Below are 17960 nucleotides of genomic sequence, written 5' to 3'. Positions count from 1 at the left end.
TTTATTTTTCATTTTAATCTATTTTGTGAAAACAGAGTCAAGATTCTTCATAATAGTGTGTGCTTTGCTATGATGAACAATGTTTCCAATTGATTTTGTCCCATTTGTTTAAATAATTTTGCATTCCCATTTTGACCAGTTCATTTGGAGGGAAACACAAGTTCATATGAAAATTTGTGAACTGAACCATATAATCCCCAATGATATGGTTATTGTATTTTTCTACAAATACATATTGAGGAGAGCTAATCGTTTTCTTTCCTTTCCTGGCTATATTTGTTGACCAAACTCGGGCACACGTAATCCACATATGCTGGATGCCACACATTCCAAGAGCTGGGTAGGGACCTCTTATATTTTACTAAAATATAAATACCCATTTTTCAACTCTTTGCAAAAAAAACAAAAACACTGAATAGAGAACCACATGTACAAAAAGACCTCTATAGGGAGACGCTTGGCATAATAAAGAGTAGACACTGCATGAGGTCACCAAATCTTAAATTTCAACTCCATCACTTTCTTGTGATATGAATTAGACAACCCCAGTATCTTCTCTGAGCTTCAGTTTTCTCCTGTGCAAATTGTGGGTTATAATGGCTCTTTGTTAAAATTGTGAGAATTGGAGATGAGGGGTATAAAGCTACCTAGTTTTGTGTCTGGCATATATTGTTGTTGTTGTTAGGTGCCATCAAGTCGGTTCTGACTCACAGAGAACCCCATGTACAACAGAACAAAACACTGCCGGGTCCTGTGCCATACTCACAATGTTATTATATTTGAGCCCATTGTTGTAGCCACTGTGTCAATTCATCTCGTAGAGGGTAATCCTCTTTTTTGGTGACCCTGTATCCTACCAAGCATGATGTCCTTCTCCAGGGACTGGTTCCTGATAACACGTCCAAACTACATGAGACAAGTCTCACCATCTTCACTTCCAAGGAGGTTTCTGGCTATACTTCTCCCAAGACAGACTTGTTCGTTCTCCTGGCAGTCAACGGTATAGTCATTATTCTTCCCCAAACTCAAAGGCATCAGTTCAAAGGTATCAATTCTTCTTTGGTCTTCCTTACTCATTGTTCAACTTTCACATGCATATGAGGTGATCAAAAATACCACGGCTCAGGTCAGGGGCCCCTTAGTCCTCAAAGTGACATCTTTGCTTTTTAACACTTCAAAGAAGTCTTTTGCTGCACATTTGCTCGGTACAATACCTTGTTTGATACCTTGACTGCTGCTTCCATGGGTGTTGATAGTAGTTTCAATTAAAATAAAATTCTGACAACTTCAGTATTGTCTCCATTTATCATGATGTTAAAAAAAATTTTTTTTTTTTTTTTTGTGAGAACTGGAGATAAGGGATGTAAAAAGATGTAGCTCTGTATCTGGCACATAGTAGATGCTTATTAAATGGCAGGTAACAATTAATTGCAGTTGCTGCTACTACCTTTATGTTGAAGTTTTTTTTATAAACTTTAAAAAAATTAAGTATTTTTGTCATTTGTTTTCAATTATGACACTATAGAGTAGTGCCCACAGCAGTGACTAAAAAGTACTGAGAACTAGCCCCAGTGATTTGCTATATAGTAAGTAGAAGTCTACAGACACCAGATCAATATTGGGCACAGACTTTAGGGACAAAATACACAACATGAAATATACATGAGATTCTTTAGCATGCATGAGATTAGCATATGCTTGAAAGTTTCCGGAAGTAACGCATATCAAATTATGATTTGGATATAGTTACCCACTGAGCTTTATATTGTATATGTACATGTACATGTGGATTAATTTATAATCAGAAGGATCCAGACTCAGTTGTAATAAAAGGAAATTAACCAAGGCACTTTAAATTTATTTAGCGACTATTCATTCCATAAATGCAATGTGCCAGGGTCTGTGTTACATGCTGGGAGTGGAGGCGTGGAAATGAGTTTAGTGCTGTCATTTTGATGTCTTTTTTCGTGTGTTGTTGACAGTTTCTTTTTCCCACTTAATTTTTTGTGCTGAGTAGTTCATCTTTATATGTTGTCTTTTCCTCTTATTTGTTGTTGATTTTGTTTTTGCTGAGTTTTAGTTTGGGTATTTTATTTTGATGAGTAGGATTGTTAGTCTCCTTTGTAGTTACCTTAATATTTACCCCTATTTTTCTAAGTTTAAACCTAACTTTTATTTATTTATATCACCTGGACTCCCTCTCCATATGAAAGATCTATGACTACATTTTTTAATTGCTCTTTATTGCTTTAACGTTGTCATCTTTTACTGAATGACATCACTGTTTCCCTGTTTTGAATGTTTTTTTTATCTTGATTTATTTTTGTGATTCCCTTTCTGGGCTGACATCTGGTTCCTCTGTCCTGTGTTCTAGTCTTGGGTTGATATCTGATATTATTGATTTTCTAACCAGAGAACACCCTTTAGTATTTCTTGTGGCTTTGGTTAGTTTTTTTCACAAATTCTCTAAACTTCTTTTTATCTGGAAATATCCTAATTTTGCCTTCATATTTGAGAGGCAGTTTTGCTGCAAATATGATTCTTGGCTGGCAATTTTTTTCCTTCAATGCTTTATATAAGTCATCACATTGCCTTCTTGCCTGAATGGTTTCTGGAGAGTAGTCTGCGCTTATTCTTACTGACTCTCTTTTGCAGATGACTTTTTGTTTATCCCTAAAACCAAAAACCAAACCCACTGCCGTTGAGTCAATTACCGACTCATAGTGACCCTACAGGACAGAGTAGAACTGCTCCATAGAGTTTCCAAGGAGCGCCAGGCGGATTTGAACTACTGACCCCTGGTTAGTAGCCATAGCACTTAACCACTATGCCACCAGGATTTCCTACTTATCCCTAGGTGCTCTTAAAAGTCTCTCTTTATCTTTGGTTTTTGCAAGTTTGATTATGTCTTGGTGACTTTCTTTTGAGCTCTACCTTATGTGGAGTTCGATGAGCATCTTGGATAGATATCTTCTCGTCTATCATGATATCAGGGAAGTTTTCTGCCAAAAAATCTTCAGCAATTCTCTCTGTGTTTTCTGTTCTCTCTCCTTGTTCTGGTACTCTAATCACTCGTAAGTTATTTCTCTTGATAGAGTCCCACATGCTTCTTCATTTTTTAAAAATTCTTTTATCTGATTTTTTTATCTTCACTCTCACTAATTCTGGGAGGCATGGAAATGAATAAAACATAGTCTTTAAAATCAAGTTTTTTTAATGCCAGTAAAGCAGCATTTAGAACACAGAATAGTGATAAATGCTACAGAAAGTTTTATGCAGTAGATAATTAATATACACAGAAGGACATGAGGTTAACCTGGAAAGGTCATGGGAAATGACCTAGGGATGAGTAAGGAAGATTGAAAACAGCTATCCAAAAAGACAAGGGGATTGGGTAATTCCAGTCAAAAGAAACAGTATGTGCAAAAGTACAGAGGCTTACGAGAACGTGGCACATGGGTGTAGGTCAGGGGAAAAGCAGGAGATAAGACTGGAGGGAACAACAGGGACCAGAACATGATGTTCTTTATATACAGTACTAAGGAGCAACAGAAGAGACCCAACAACCAGCGGTAGCAGGGAGAAATTTCTTAGTTTCCCCTTTATGTTAGTGAGCTAAGTCTTTCAGGGCCCAAATCACTTGGGTTTTGAGAGAAGGAAGACCTTCGGATGCCACAAATGGCTATAATTACTCCCTGTTCCTTCTCCCCTGCTAGCATCTTTGGGTTTCAGAACAAACCATTGCATCTCCCCGTGTGAAATCTAATAAACTCCATTACCACTATTGTTGAGTTGATTTTGACTCATATCCACCCTATAGGACAGAGTAGAAATGCCCCATTGGGTTTCCTAGGCTGAAATATTTACAGAAGCAGATATCCTGCTCTTTTCTCCCATGGAATGTGTTTGAACTGTCAACTGTCGGTTAGCAGTTGAGTACTTAACCATTGCACCACCAGGGCTCCTTTGAAGCCTAATTAAAAAAAAAAATCCAAACCTGTTGTCGCCAAGTCAATTCCAACTCATAGTGACCCTGTATGACAAAGTAGAACTGCCTCATACAGTTTCCAAAGGGTGCCTGGTGGAAGCAAACTGCTGATCTTTTGGTTAGCAGCCATAGCACTTAACCACTACGCCACCAGGGTTTCCACTGAAGCCTAATTATTTGTCTAAATTAACAACAAGGCTAAAGAGATAAAATTCTGGGCTGGCACACCCATATCTGACTACCCCCAGGCAGGAAAATTTGCATTGCATTCTGTACATTGAACTACAAAATTGGAATTTAAAACCAAATGGAGAAATATCTTCAAGGTGCTTTTCAACTGTGCAAAGAGAGAGGGCACCTGTGGGAGTTTCCCATCCCCCCTACACCAGAACAGTTTTTGAGCCAGGGTGGAGGACCTCTTGTGATGGGACTCTTCCTGGTCTACACTGTCTGTTGTCTGTGAGTAATTAAAACGGCTTTCACTATTGCCAACACTGTGTACTTATCTAGTCTCTACAACTTGATCAGGGTAAATGGATATAATACCTATGAAATGGCTGGTACCAATGGGTGAAACCCTCATCCTAGTACTCTGGTGGGTACTTGGGGATCTGGAAACAGCCTTTAAGGCAAACCTGTGTGTGCAGTGTTCTCTCTTGCAGGTTCTTTTTTCCCTACCTTGGATATTCTTTCCAAGGAAACCCCGTACATTGTGATCACATTGATGCTACAGAGCATTTTTGCGCTTTATGTGGGGCAAGAAGTGGAATTTTAGGGACAGAGACAAAGGGACTTGTAATAAAATTTTGTAATGTAGTCCAAAATCTGTTGGTGTACTTACAATAGCCAGAACCTCTTCTGCAAAATCATCCTAGGGACTACTCACCAACCAAACTGCTTTGGTGTCTAGCTGGTTCCTCCCTTTAGTCACATTCATTTCAGGAATTAACAGCCCTTATGATGTCTTCCTGTGTCTTAAGACTCCATCTATTATTTCTAATCTGAGGTTGTTCTTGCTTGATTGGATCCCACATGCTGAGGTTCCACCATCTTCCCTTACCCTCCATGGCAACTCCCAGCAAAAATGGCTCTGTATGCCTTAAGTGACTAGTTAGATCATTTGGCCAACTGATTTATTCTCAGGTATTCCTGGTTTATCATAGCTTAGAAGCTTGACCTTTGTTAAGAAGATTATCATCATACTTAATATCTCCATCCTTTTACTCTCATTGCTTCACTTTTCTTGCCTACACCTAATTTCTGTTCTTTTAAAATATTTAATGTATATTGTAAATTATTTTCAAGGTTTTTTGAAACAAAGCCATTGAAATAAACAATAGGGGAAAAGCAGTACCTTTTTTCTCAAACGATCCTTTAATGTTAAAACTGAAGAGATACCTCCGTGGTTGGAGTGGCACCATAGTAGGCTCCTCGGCAGACATTCTGAGAAAATGTGCCTTTGGCCTCTCCTGAAATCACACAGCTCAAGGATGTCACTGATTTTGCTACATGTAGGAAGTTCCTTGCTGAAATCCAATGGTTCTTAATCTTTTCACTTTCAGAGCTTGCTAGAAATATTAGTAATCTGCGTAAAAGAATTATAAGAGTCATAATGTTATTGTTGTTGTTAGGTGCTGTTCAGTTGGTTCCGACTCACAGCGACCCTATGTACAACAACAAAAGGCTGCCTGGTCATACACCAACTTCATAATTGTTTTTATGCTTGAGTCCATTGTTGCAGTCACTGTGTCAATCCATCTTATTGAGGGTCTTCCTCTTTTTTGATGACCCTTTACTTTACCAAGCATGATATCCTTCTCTAGGGGCTGGTCCTTCCTGACAACATGTCCAAAGTATGTGAGATGAAGTCTCACCATTCTTGCTTCTAAGGAGCATTCCGGCTGTACTTCTTCCAAGACAGATTTTTTTTTTCCTTTTGGCAGTCTATGGTATATTCAATATTTTTCACCAACACAATAACTTAAAGGCATCAATTCTTCTTCGGTCTTCCTTATTCATTGTCCAGCTTTCTCATGCAGCTGAGGAAATGGAAAATACCATGGCTTGAGTGGGGCACACCTTAGTCCTTAAAGTGATGTCTTTGCTTTTTAACACTTTAAAGAGGTCTTTTGCAGCAGATTTTCCCAATGCAATGTGTCATTTGATTTCTTAACTGCTCCTTCCACGGGTGTTGATTGTGGATCCAAGTAAAATGAAATCCTTGACAACTTCAATCTTTTCTCCATTTATCATGACATTGCTTATTGGTCCAGTTGTGAGGATTTTTGCTTTCTTTATGTGGAGGTGTAATACATATTGAAGATTATAGTCTTTGATCTTCATCAGTAAGTTGTTTAAGTCCTCTTTCCTTTCAGCAAGCAAGGTGGTGTCATCTTCATATCACAGGCTGTTAATGAGTCTCCCTCCAATCCTGATGCTGCTTTCTTTTCACGTAGTTCAGCTTCTTGGATTATTTGCTCAGCATACGGATTGAATAAATATAGTGAAAATGTACAACCTCGGCACACACTTTTCTTGACTTTACACCACACAGTATCCCCTTGTTCTGTTCGAACAGCTGCCTCTTGATCTATGAACAGTTTTCTCATGAGCACAATTAAGTCTTCTGGAATTCCTGCTCTTCTCAATGTTATCCATAATTTGTTATGATCTATATAGTTGGGAATACCAGAAAGATATTTTACCTGTTTTTTATTGACTCTGCAAAGGCATTCAACTGTGTAAAGAGTCACAGTAACAATAAACAAATCAGGGATCCCTACTGCAGTCTAACGATATTCTAATATGTTTACAACAGCAACTATGGTTATTGAATTCTTGAATTTGTCACCACTCAACCATTTTTTTCCTTTCAGATGTAACATTTACTGTCTTGACCATGATTTCCTGTATCCTCACCAAGAAAAGTTCTTTGGGAAAATACATTGCATAATGCCAGCAGGCACCACTACTTTATTCTTTGTGAATGGGGCTCTTGGAGTTGTGCAATGCTGCAGTTTGAAACGTGCGTAAGCACATTTGTCTGCCTTTGGCTTGACTATTACTCCATGCTTCCTCGACCTGTGCTTTTCACCATTTCTTCATACATCATGGTGGACTCAATGTCCTATCTGACAAATTAAAATAACATTGTCTATATCAACTAGAGTAATATGAGGTCTTCTTGATATTGACTTCAGGCCAGTTTCAGCATTCAGTCTTAGGGAGTAGAGTTGGATGGAGTAGAGTCCTGTGGCTATTTATACTTTGATAATTTTGTCCTGATTACTTGGTCTCAATTGTAGCAAAAACAAATTTGACATGTAGATTTAAAGTTACTCATATCACTTCTAAAATCTTTTGAATACAATGACTCTTCTTGCAGTCAGGCATTTTATACCCTGGCATCTGCATAAACACTGAGGATCATAAGCCATTTACAAATTGTTAGACTTGTTTCCTCTTTCCTTGTCCCTTTTGTGGCAGCTCATCATTTTGATTTCCTCTTAATCCTCAGCTAGAGGAGCTTCCTAGTCACACAAGGAATAATTTGTCCGGTTCTGCTATTGTCACTACTTTGGACAGTCTCTCAATATTTAAATCAGAAACACCTCATCTTTGAGTGTTGAAAATATAGCTGTTCTTGCTATTTTAAAACCAGAGTGGCATAGACTTAATTGATCAATTTGCCTATACAAAGATAGCCGTCTTCTCAAGGCAAATAGAAATGTGTGTTCTGTAGTGCTTGCAGTGAGAATGTTTGGCCAGACCAATAGAAATAAATTTCAGGCTTCAAATCAAGAGCACAAAGTTTAAAAGTATAGAGGATTATCTTAGGACTCTTGGAAAGAAGTTTTGGATGATCATTTATCCAACTGAGCTGTGACAAATAACTGTTTGAATTATTTCTAACTATTTACTCTACTTTTACTGTCTACTAAAAATAATAACTTTTAAAATGATAGGGCAGACATAATCACTACTTGCTATTGAAAATTTGATTTAGAGGCCTTTATATTTGGCAGGAATGTGCATTTTTTTTCTTTTTAAAATGAGCTTCTTATTTAATTTTTATATAGAAATAACTACCTTATTTGATGTCGGGGTATTTCAGGCATTATTCTCTAGCTAGCTGTAAGCCTTTAGTCCCTGTGTGTATTCCATCATTCAGAAGAAGAATTTTATTATGGGAGACACCTTCATGCCCCTTGAGTATCTGGATAATTTTCTTTCCTTTTGCTCTTTTTCCGTTAGTTTATCCTCAGTATCTATGTGCTCGGTGCTGTGTTAGACGCTTGGGATATCGAAATGGTCCCAGCTATCCAGAAGCTCTCTAAATAGTGAGGAAAATGGACATATAAATTTAATTCCTAAGTAAATTCCAAGGAATCTTGACAATGAAATGTGGAGCCATTGAGGAAGGAGAAGTGAACTATGTCTGTTTGACTTTATTTTTTGGCTACTCTTTGACCAAAAACCAAAACCAAACCTATTGCCATTGAGTCGATTCTGACTCTTGACCAAAAAAAGGGTTCCTTTATTATCCTTTATTGTGAATTTTCCAAGAATTCTATCCTGGCTTTATGAATGCTGGCTTCCAATATGTTTCTTCTATCATTCATTTACTGTCCAAAGCTTAGCCTGACTGAAATTAGCCAATGGAAGGCAATAGCCTAGATATCACTCGCTTAAATCAGATTCAGTTAATCAAATACCAATTTGACTGAATTTATGAATTAAAGGCAAGGCTTTGGAAAACTGTATAATCCTAAGAAATATTTACTTTTCTAGTCATGTCTTATACATAGAGCAACCCCGATAAACGACCTGGATTTGAATCCTGGCTATAATACTTCCCAACTGAGTGACTTTGAGCAAGTTGTCATTGGGTTTCTGCAAAGAAGAAATAATGTACGTGAAGGATACAGCACATTAAAAGCTCAACTACTATTTTCTGTTGACAACATAATCCTTCCCCTGCTCAGGGATGTTCTTAGGGGGCCACTTAGGTGGTACAATTTGAAAGAAGTATATCAAAGATATTCGCCCACAAATCTATAAATAATATTTTCAAGTTCCAATAATTGTGTTTCAACAAATTATTAATTCTAAATGAAAGCTTTTCACATATTTGGTAACCTAAACTATTAACATCCCTAATTAGCACAGGGGACAAAAGATTGGTTTGAAAGCCATACGTTATGGATTGAATTGTGCCCTGGTGACACAGTGATTAAATACTTAGTTGCTAACCAAAAGGTTAGTGGTTCAAACCTGCTGCTCTGCAGGAGAAAGATGTGACAGTTGGCATCTGTAAAGATTTTAATCTTGAAAATCCTATGGGGCAGTTTTTCTCTGTCCTACAGATTGTTATGAGTCAAAATCTACTGGATGTCAACAGGTTTTTTTTATTTTTTCTGGGTTATTACCCGTGAATGTGACCTTGTTTTGGGAAATAGTGTTTTTCTTTTGTTATCAGTTAGATTAGAAGAGGCCATACAAGAGCAGAGTGGGCAGCAAACTTAATAATAAATTCTGGTGGTGTCTTATAAAGGGTGGTACAAACACAGACAGACACAAACACAGAAGGAACACAGATGCTATGTGATGATGAAGGCAGATGCGTCTATGAGCCCACTAATCCCAACAACTGTTGACAGCTATGTAGACCCTGAAAGAGACACAGAAGGACCTTCTCATAGAGCCGATGCCTTAATTTGGACTTCTAGCCTCTAGTACTGTGAGAAAATAAAATTCTATTCTTTAAAACCACCCACTTTTGGTATTTTGTTATGGGATCTAAGACACCAAGGCACCACTTTCACCCTTCTCTGGCATAACTGACAAGGCCTTGTGAAACTTGGAGCAGAGAATTCCAAAGGGCACTGAAGACAAACTTCACCTATACCACAATTTTGTGAAAAGCTGTGTATCTTTGTTTCTTCAAACTATAGGCTTTATATCTAACTCAAGAAACCAAGAGCATCAACCCAAACTAATCTGTAGATGGTTTTCTAATTCCCTATTGTGGATGTCTTTTAAAGGGTTAGGAAGATGATTCAGCCTTTGGGAGTGTATTGCCTAAGAAGGCATACATTTGTCTTTTACAGATTATAGGTGATAGTGGAAGAGATATATCAGACCCATTCTTCTTCAGAGTAAAACTATAAAATTTGGGCAAAATATAAAAAAGAAGCATTTAAATGAAGTCTTGATATATGCTGCGGTAAGGACAGAGCTAGAAGACATTATGCTGAGTTAACTAAGTCAATCACAAAAGAACAAGTATTTTATGACCTCACTTATATAAAAAGACAAGAACAGGAAAATGTATAGAGACCAAAGTTTATTGGTGGTTACCAGGGGTGGGAGGGAGGGAGAAAGTGGGGCTATTGCTTATGGAGCACTGAGTTTCGATTTACAGTGATGGAAAAATCACATTAATTAAGGGTAAGGTTTCACAGCATCTTAGTGTAACTGCTGTCAATAAGTCATACAACTGTAAAAAGTTATAATGTAGGTATATCTACAACAACCAAAAAGAAAGAGAAAGGATAGTTGCTGAAGCTGCCTATGTACAACTAAACACTTCATGGGATTTGGCTTCTTGGTTTGGAGGTTTAGGGTCATGGTTTCATAGGACATCCCAGTAAATTGGCTTAATATCATGTTTAGTTCTTCTGTTCTACCTCCTTGTTGGTTGCATAGTTCCTGGGATCTTAAAAGCTTTCAAGCTGCCATCCAAGGTACAACAATTAGTTTCTATTCACCTGGAGCAACAGAGGAAGAAGGAACGTCAAGAATAGGAGGAAGAACTGGAATGTGTGGCTAATTGCCTCCATGAACAACTGCCTCCTTTGCTGTGAGATTAGAAGAACCGGATGGTCCCTGGTTATCATTACTGAACATTTTGATTAGTCTACAGAAGAATTCTTATCCAAAAGGAAAAAATGAAGAACAGAATTTCAAATTCTCACAGAAGCTGGATGAACCCACAGAGGCTGGATGAACCCCCAAAAATATAGCCCTGAGATAATCTTTAAACCTTATACTAAAAGCATCCGCTAACGTCTTCTTAAAACAAACAATAGTTTAACTTAACCAGTAAAAAATGTTTACCTTGAGCACTGTGCTCTTTTAAGATCTATCTAAAAGATTGATCTTTTAGAAAGATCAGAACTTGAAAGATTAGACAGGCAACTTAAGGGGCAGTGAGTTTATGTTAATGGGGGAGAAACAACTAGGAAAAGAAGGGTGGGTATAGTTGCACAACTTGAAGAATGTAATTAATGTCACCAGATCGTACATGCAGCAACAACAAAGATTAAATAATTAGAAAAAAAAAAGAAAGAAACATTTACTTGAGTTCTTTTGAATGCTAATGAGAGAGAGAAATATCAGTAGGCAGCGTGGGTGAAAAATGGTGGCAGAGAAAGGTCAGTGAGGGAGGGTTTAGAGAAAATTTTTGCCTGTGGAAATTTGCTAATTCCAGAGGGATACCACAGGGAGCCTAAGAGACTGAGCAGCACTTTAGACATCTACTTTAGAGAAGAAAGAATAGAATATACAAGACAGAAGGTAAGAAGGGTAAACGTATGTTTAATTCAAGTCTAAGAGAAGAAGAAAAGAATGGGCCAGAAGCAATAATTGAAGGGATAATGGTTAATTATCCAGAACTGATAAAGACATTAAGACAAAGATTTAAGAAACCCTATAAACTCCAAGTAATTATAATGAGAAGAAAGTGACACCTGAGAAAATTATGATAAAGGTATATAGAAAGGTAGAGACAAGAAGAAAATATTAAATGTAGCTGAGGAAAAAATACTCATTTTCAAAGAGGGCAATAATTAGATCTGAGTTTGCAATAGAAATAAGAAACCAGAGAACAATGGAATGATCTCTTTAAAGAACTGCAAGAAAAATAATTGCTGCCATGGAATTCTATAGTCAATGAAAATATCCTGAAGAAGAACACATTCAAGATGTGTACAAATCTTCAAGGAAACAAAACTCAAGGGAATTATGACCAGGAGACCTGCAGTGAAAGACATACTAAAGATATGACTGTTAAAGTTACCGAATCCAAAATTAAAAAAAAAAAAAAACCAAAACTAAGAAACAAATGAAACAAATCCCAGTCTTTCCACAAAGAATATTCCCAACTCACTTGTCTTCTTTAGTGAGTTTTATCAAGTATTTAAAAAAAGAAGTACACCAATTTAGATAACTCCACGAGAGTCTAGACAAAAAGGGAACATTCCTCAACTTGTTTTATTAGGCATGCATAACCTTGATAAGAAAATTTCATAAAGACATGGTGAATTAAGAAATTTACAGGCTAATCTCACTCATCAACATAGATATAAGAACCCTCGACAAATTATTAGCAAATATATTACAGAAATATATAAAAAGGATGATACATCATGATCAAGTTGTGTTTATTCTAAGAATGCAAAATTTTTATAATTAAAAAAATCAATGTATTTCACCAAATTAACAAAACAAAGGAATACAATCATGTGGTAATTTCAACAGATACAGAACAAGCTTCTGATAGAATTCAATTTTCATTCATGATCAAACGTCTTAGCAAAATATGAATGGAAGGAAACTTTTAATTTGATAAATGGTATCTATGAAAAGTGTCCAGAAATATCATACTTAATGGGGTATGCTGAAAGCTTTCCTTTTGATTTTGGGAATGGAACAAGGTGGATAAAAATTTACCACTTCTCTTCAGCATTGTTGTCAAGAGCCCAAACAATGCAGTAAGCCAAAAGTAAGGAATTAAAAGAGTTGGGAAAGAAGAAATACAATTTTTCATTTTATTTCCAATGATATTATTGCATACATAATAAATTTGGAGACATCTATACATATTTATGCCTATCCCCAAGAAAGATGATCCCACTGAATGTGAAAGTTATTGAACAATATAATTAATATCACTCACAAGTAAAATTTTGCTGAAGGCCATTCAAAAGTGGCTGCAGCGGTGTATCAGCAGAGAACTGCTGGAAATTCAAGCTGGATTCAGAAGAGGACAGGGAACCAGGGATATCACTGCTGATGTCAGATGAATCCTGGCTGAAAGCAGAGAATACCAGAAAGATGTTTACCTGTGTTTTATTGACTATGTGAAGGCATTTGACTGTGTGGATCATAACAAATTATGGATAACATTGTGAAGAATGAGAATTTCAGAACACTTAATTGTGCTCATGAAGAATCTATACATAGACCAAAATGCTATCATTTGAACAGAACAAGGGGATACTGTGTCATTCAAAGTCAGGAAACGTGTGCATCAGAGCTATATCCTTTCATCACACTTATTCAATCTGTACGCTGAGCAAATAATCTGAGAAGCTGAACTATATGCAGAAGAACGGGGCCTCAGGATTGGGGAAAGACTCATTAACAACCTGCAATATGCACATGATACAACCTTGCTTGCTGAAAGTGAAGAGGACTTGAAGCACTTATTGGTGAAGATCAAAGATTACAGCCTTCAGTATGGATTACACCTCAACATGAAAGAAAACAAAAATCCTCACAACTAGATCAATAAGCAACTTCATGATAAACAGAGAAAAGATTGAAGTTGTCAAGGATTTCGCCTTGCTTGGATCCACAATCAACACTTACAGAAGCAGCACTCAGGAAATCAAAAGACTCAGTGTTGAAAAGCAAAGATATCACCTTGAAGACTAAGGTGCACCTGACCCAAGCCATGGTGTTTTCAGTCGCCTCATGTGCATGTGAAACCTGGATGAAGAATAAGGAAGACTGAAGAAGAATTCATGGCTTTGGATTGGGGTGTTGAAGAAGAATAGTGAATACACCATGGACTGCCAAAAGAACAAACAAATCTGTCTTGGAAGAAGTGCTACCAGAATACTCCTTGGCAGCTAGGATGGCAAGACTACATCTCACATACTTTGAGCGTGTTGTCAAGAGGGGCTCAATCCCTGGAGAAGGACATCATGTTTTGTAAAGTGGAGGATTGGCAAAAAAGAGGAAGATCCTCAATGAGATGGCTTGACACAGTGGCTGCAACTATGGGCTTAAGCATAACAACGACTGGGAGGATGGTGAAGGACCGGGCAGTGTTTTATTCTGTTGTACAAAGGGTCGCTATGAGTTGGAATTGACTTGACAGCACCTAACAACAGCATGACAATAGATAAATTATTAGAAATTACAAATTTATTTAGCAAGATTGCTGAGGTCAATTTTAAAGATTGCATTTTATATGCTACATATTATAACTAACAAGTTGCCATGGCATCAACATGATCCATGGAGCCGCCATGTATGTGAGAGTAGAACTGTAATTGATAGGGTTTTCAATGGCTAGTTTTCCAGAAGTAGATTGCCCGGCTTTTCTTTCAAGGCAATTCTGCACAGGCTTTAAGTACCAACTTTTCAGTCAGCAGCCTAGTGGGTTAACCCATTTGCACCATTCAGGGACTCTGCTAAATACTACAGGGCCTGAAATAAATTTCAAAGATAAGTATTTGCTAACTCTGTCACCTAGCCAAATCAAAAATTTAAACAAACTCAGAAGTGGAACCAGTTTTTATTCAACTGAATCTACAGGATGATTTTATCCCCAATGTCTTTAAAATTCCCTGAAGTTTGTTTTTCCTAGTCTCTTCTCAGAAGAATTCGACAGGAAAAGTGATAGTCATTGGAGGAAATGAGCCCATTTGTTGGTTTGGGCACATCGGTAACTGTGACACTTCTTCCTCCCTTTCTTTCCCTTTTCCCCTACCAAGAAAGTAACGATCAGCACTGCTATAAAATTCTCACCAGAAAAGCCAACTTCAGTAGTTAAATGAGATTTTGTTCTGCTACATTTCCTCTCTGCTGTCTTCCCACGTGTCAGCATCTCCTCATGAGCAGTTTCTCTTTCTAAGCTCTCCCTGTGGTGAACCCAAATGTTGCTGATCAGATGGGCATAATTCAACCCAGTAAAATACACCCCTGTCAACGGGATTGTGCAGTGAGCTCCAACCCCCTCTGTCTAGTGACATACGCATTTTCTTCTCAATCTGTGTCATGAAGATCCGTAGGCAAATGTAGGTGGTGCCTCACAGATGCACTTTTTTTTTTTTTTTTTTTTAGCTTTTCCTTTGTCATTTGGACATCATGGTAGGAAAACAATAATTCCTTAGTTACAAATGGTTCAGACAGAGTCAGCTGTTTCCCCTAACATTCACTCTCTTGCCCAGAGTATCCTGCCAGATCTTGGAAGAAAAAGAGGCCACAGAAGACTTTCATTCTGCAGCTCACCCTACTCATGCCTGCATGTGTTTCTCCAGCTGGGCCACACTTATCTACCATACATACCTTGCTGTTTTTAGTTGTCTTCGAGTTAGTCCCATTCCCCTTCATGGTGGCCCCATGCACAATGAAATCCAGTAATGTGATTCATACATACCTAATTAAAATAAAAGAGCAGGAAGACAAGAGACGCCAGAATAGAATCTAGAACGATAAACATTGCATTCGCCTCCACCCTTACGTTAATTAAAAAAGTAGTTGATATTATTTGCCGGTAAAATTGAAATGTTTCAAAAGAGATTTATAGGACTCCAAAAATGCAAGCATGTTTTAATTACCTAGCAACCCTCTAAGGGTTCAGTAGACATATGAGGAATATGAGAAAAGCAAGTAAGAACATGATTATTATGAATAATTTGTTTTAAAAAATCTCTTACCAGGAAGAAGAGCAGGAAACTATATTTGGGGTTTGGAAAGTTCCTAAGTTTAGTTAAAACAACGACAACAAAAACACCTGAACATGTAGCCAATATTGTTGTTGTTATTAGGTGCCATCGAGTTGGTTTCTACTCATGGATGTCCAACAGAATGAAACATTTCCCGGTCCTGCACCATCCTCACAATCATTGTTATGTTTGAGTCCATTGTTGCAGCCACTGTGTCAATGCATCTTGTTGAGGGTCTTCCTCTTTTTCATGACCCTCTACTATAACGAGTATGATGCCCTCCTCTAGGGATTGGTCCTTCCTGATAAAATGTCCGAAGTATATGATACAAAGTCTTGTCATTCTAGCTTCTAAGGATCATTTAGGTTGTACTTCTTCCAAGACAGATTTATTTCTTCCTCTGGCAGTCCACGGCATATTCAATATTCTTCGCCAACACCATAATTCAAAGGCATCAATTCTTCTTCAGTCTTTCTTATTCATTATTCAGCTTTCACATGCGCCGGAGTAGATTGAAAATCCTTGTGGCTTGGGTCAGGCACAGCTTACTCATCTTTGCTTTTTAACACTTTAAAGAAGTCGTTTGCAGCAGATTTGCCCAATGCAACGTGTTGTTGATTTCTTGACTGCTGCTTCCGTGGGTGTTGATTATGGATCCAAACAAAATGAAAGCCTTGGACAACTTCCATCTTTTCTCCGTTTATCATGATGTTGCTTATTGATTCAGTTGTGAGGATTTTTGTTTTCTTTCCGTTGAGGTGTAATCCATACTGAAGGCTGTAATCTTTGATCTTCATCAGTAAGTGTTTAAAGTCCTCTTCACTTTCAGCAAGCAAGGTTGTGTCGTCTGCATATTGCAGGTTGTTAATGAGTCTTCCTCCAGTCCTGAGACCCAGTTCTTCATATAGTCCAGCGTCTTGAATTTATTTGCTCAGCGTACAGATTGAATAAGTATGGTGAAAGTATTCAACCTTGACGCATATCTTTCCTGACTTTAAATGACACTGTATCCCCTTGTTCTGTTTGAATGACTGCTTCTCGGTCTAAATACAGGTTCTTCCTGAGCACAATTATCTTATCGATAATTTGTTATGATCCACACAGTCAAATGCCTTTGCATAGTTAGTGAAACACAAGTAAACATCTTTCTGGTATTCTGTGCTTTCTTCCAGAATCCATCTGAAGTCAGCAATGATATCCCTGGTTCTATGTCCTCTTCTGAATCCAGCTTGAATTTCTGGCAGTTCCCTGTCCATGTACTGCTGCAATCATTTTTGAATGATCTTCAGAAAAATTTTACTTGTGTGTGATATTAATGGTATTAATTGGATAATTTCTGCATTCTGTTGAATTACCTTTCTTTGGAATGGGCACAAATATGGATCTCTTCCAGTTAGTTGGCCAGGTAACTGTCTTCTAAATTTCTTGGCATCTCCAACTATGCATCTGTTTGTGAAACATCTCAATTGGTACTCTGTCAATACCTGGAACCTTGTTTTTTGCTGATGCCTTTTCAGTGCAGCTTGGACTTCTTCTTTCAGTACCATTGGTTCTTGATCATATGCTACCTAATGAAATGGTTGAATGTCAATCAATCCTTTTTGGACAGTGACTTTGTGTGTTCCTTTTATTGAGACAGAACCTCCACATTGCTTGCTCCCCTGCAGTGCTGTATTGCAAAATCATTTCCTTTGCTGGGCTGTCCACACCACACCCCTTAGCTTTGTATTTGAATCCTGCTTTTGCTTAGAGGTTATATGTAAACCCCAATGCACCTGAGTAGTATAGATTAAGAATGTTGCTGATGTAAATTGAATGAACTCTGTACTTGTAAACCCCTTTAAAAGTAACTTACCTGCCTGACCTTGGCAAGCAGTCTTGGCAGCAGTAAGCTCCCACTGACTCCATTTCCTTGTACAATGAAATAAAGGTGCCTTTTTTGTTCTGCCACCTCGGTCTCTTATTTATTGACCAATACAAGTCATGCCCAGTAAGAAACTGGAGTTTCCACCTGGTAATACTTCTGGCAAGCCAGGCAGGAGCCATCTGATCTGTTCCTGAAGGGGCCGAAAACAGAACAGCCCTGATGTCTGGCACCACCAGGAGATTTATCCTGGAGACATTGGGGCAGCTCTGAAAGCTTATCCCCTGCCCTGGGACCCAGAAGATAGCTCTGTGAGAGACATGAAATGCACCTGGGTTGTTTGGTAAGTGCCTGGGTAATACCTTAG

This window comes from Elephas maximus, chromosome 6 (genome assembly GCF_024166365.1).
Source record: "Elephas maximus indicus isolate mEleMax1 chromosome 6, mEleMax1 primary haplotype, whole genome shotgun sequence".
Lineage (NCBI taxonomy): Eukaryota > Metazoa > Chordata > Mammalia > Proboscidea > Elephantidae > Elephas > Elephas maximus.
This window is presented reverse-complemented; position numbering follows the sequence as displayed.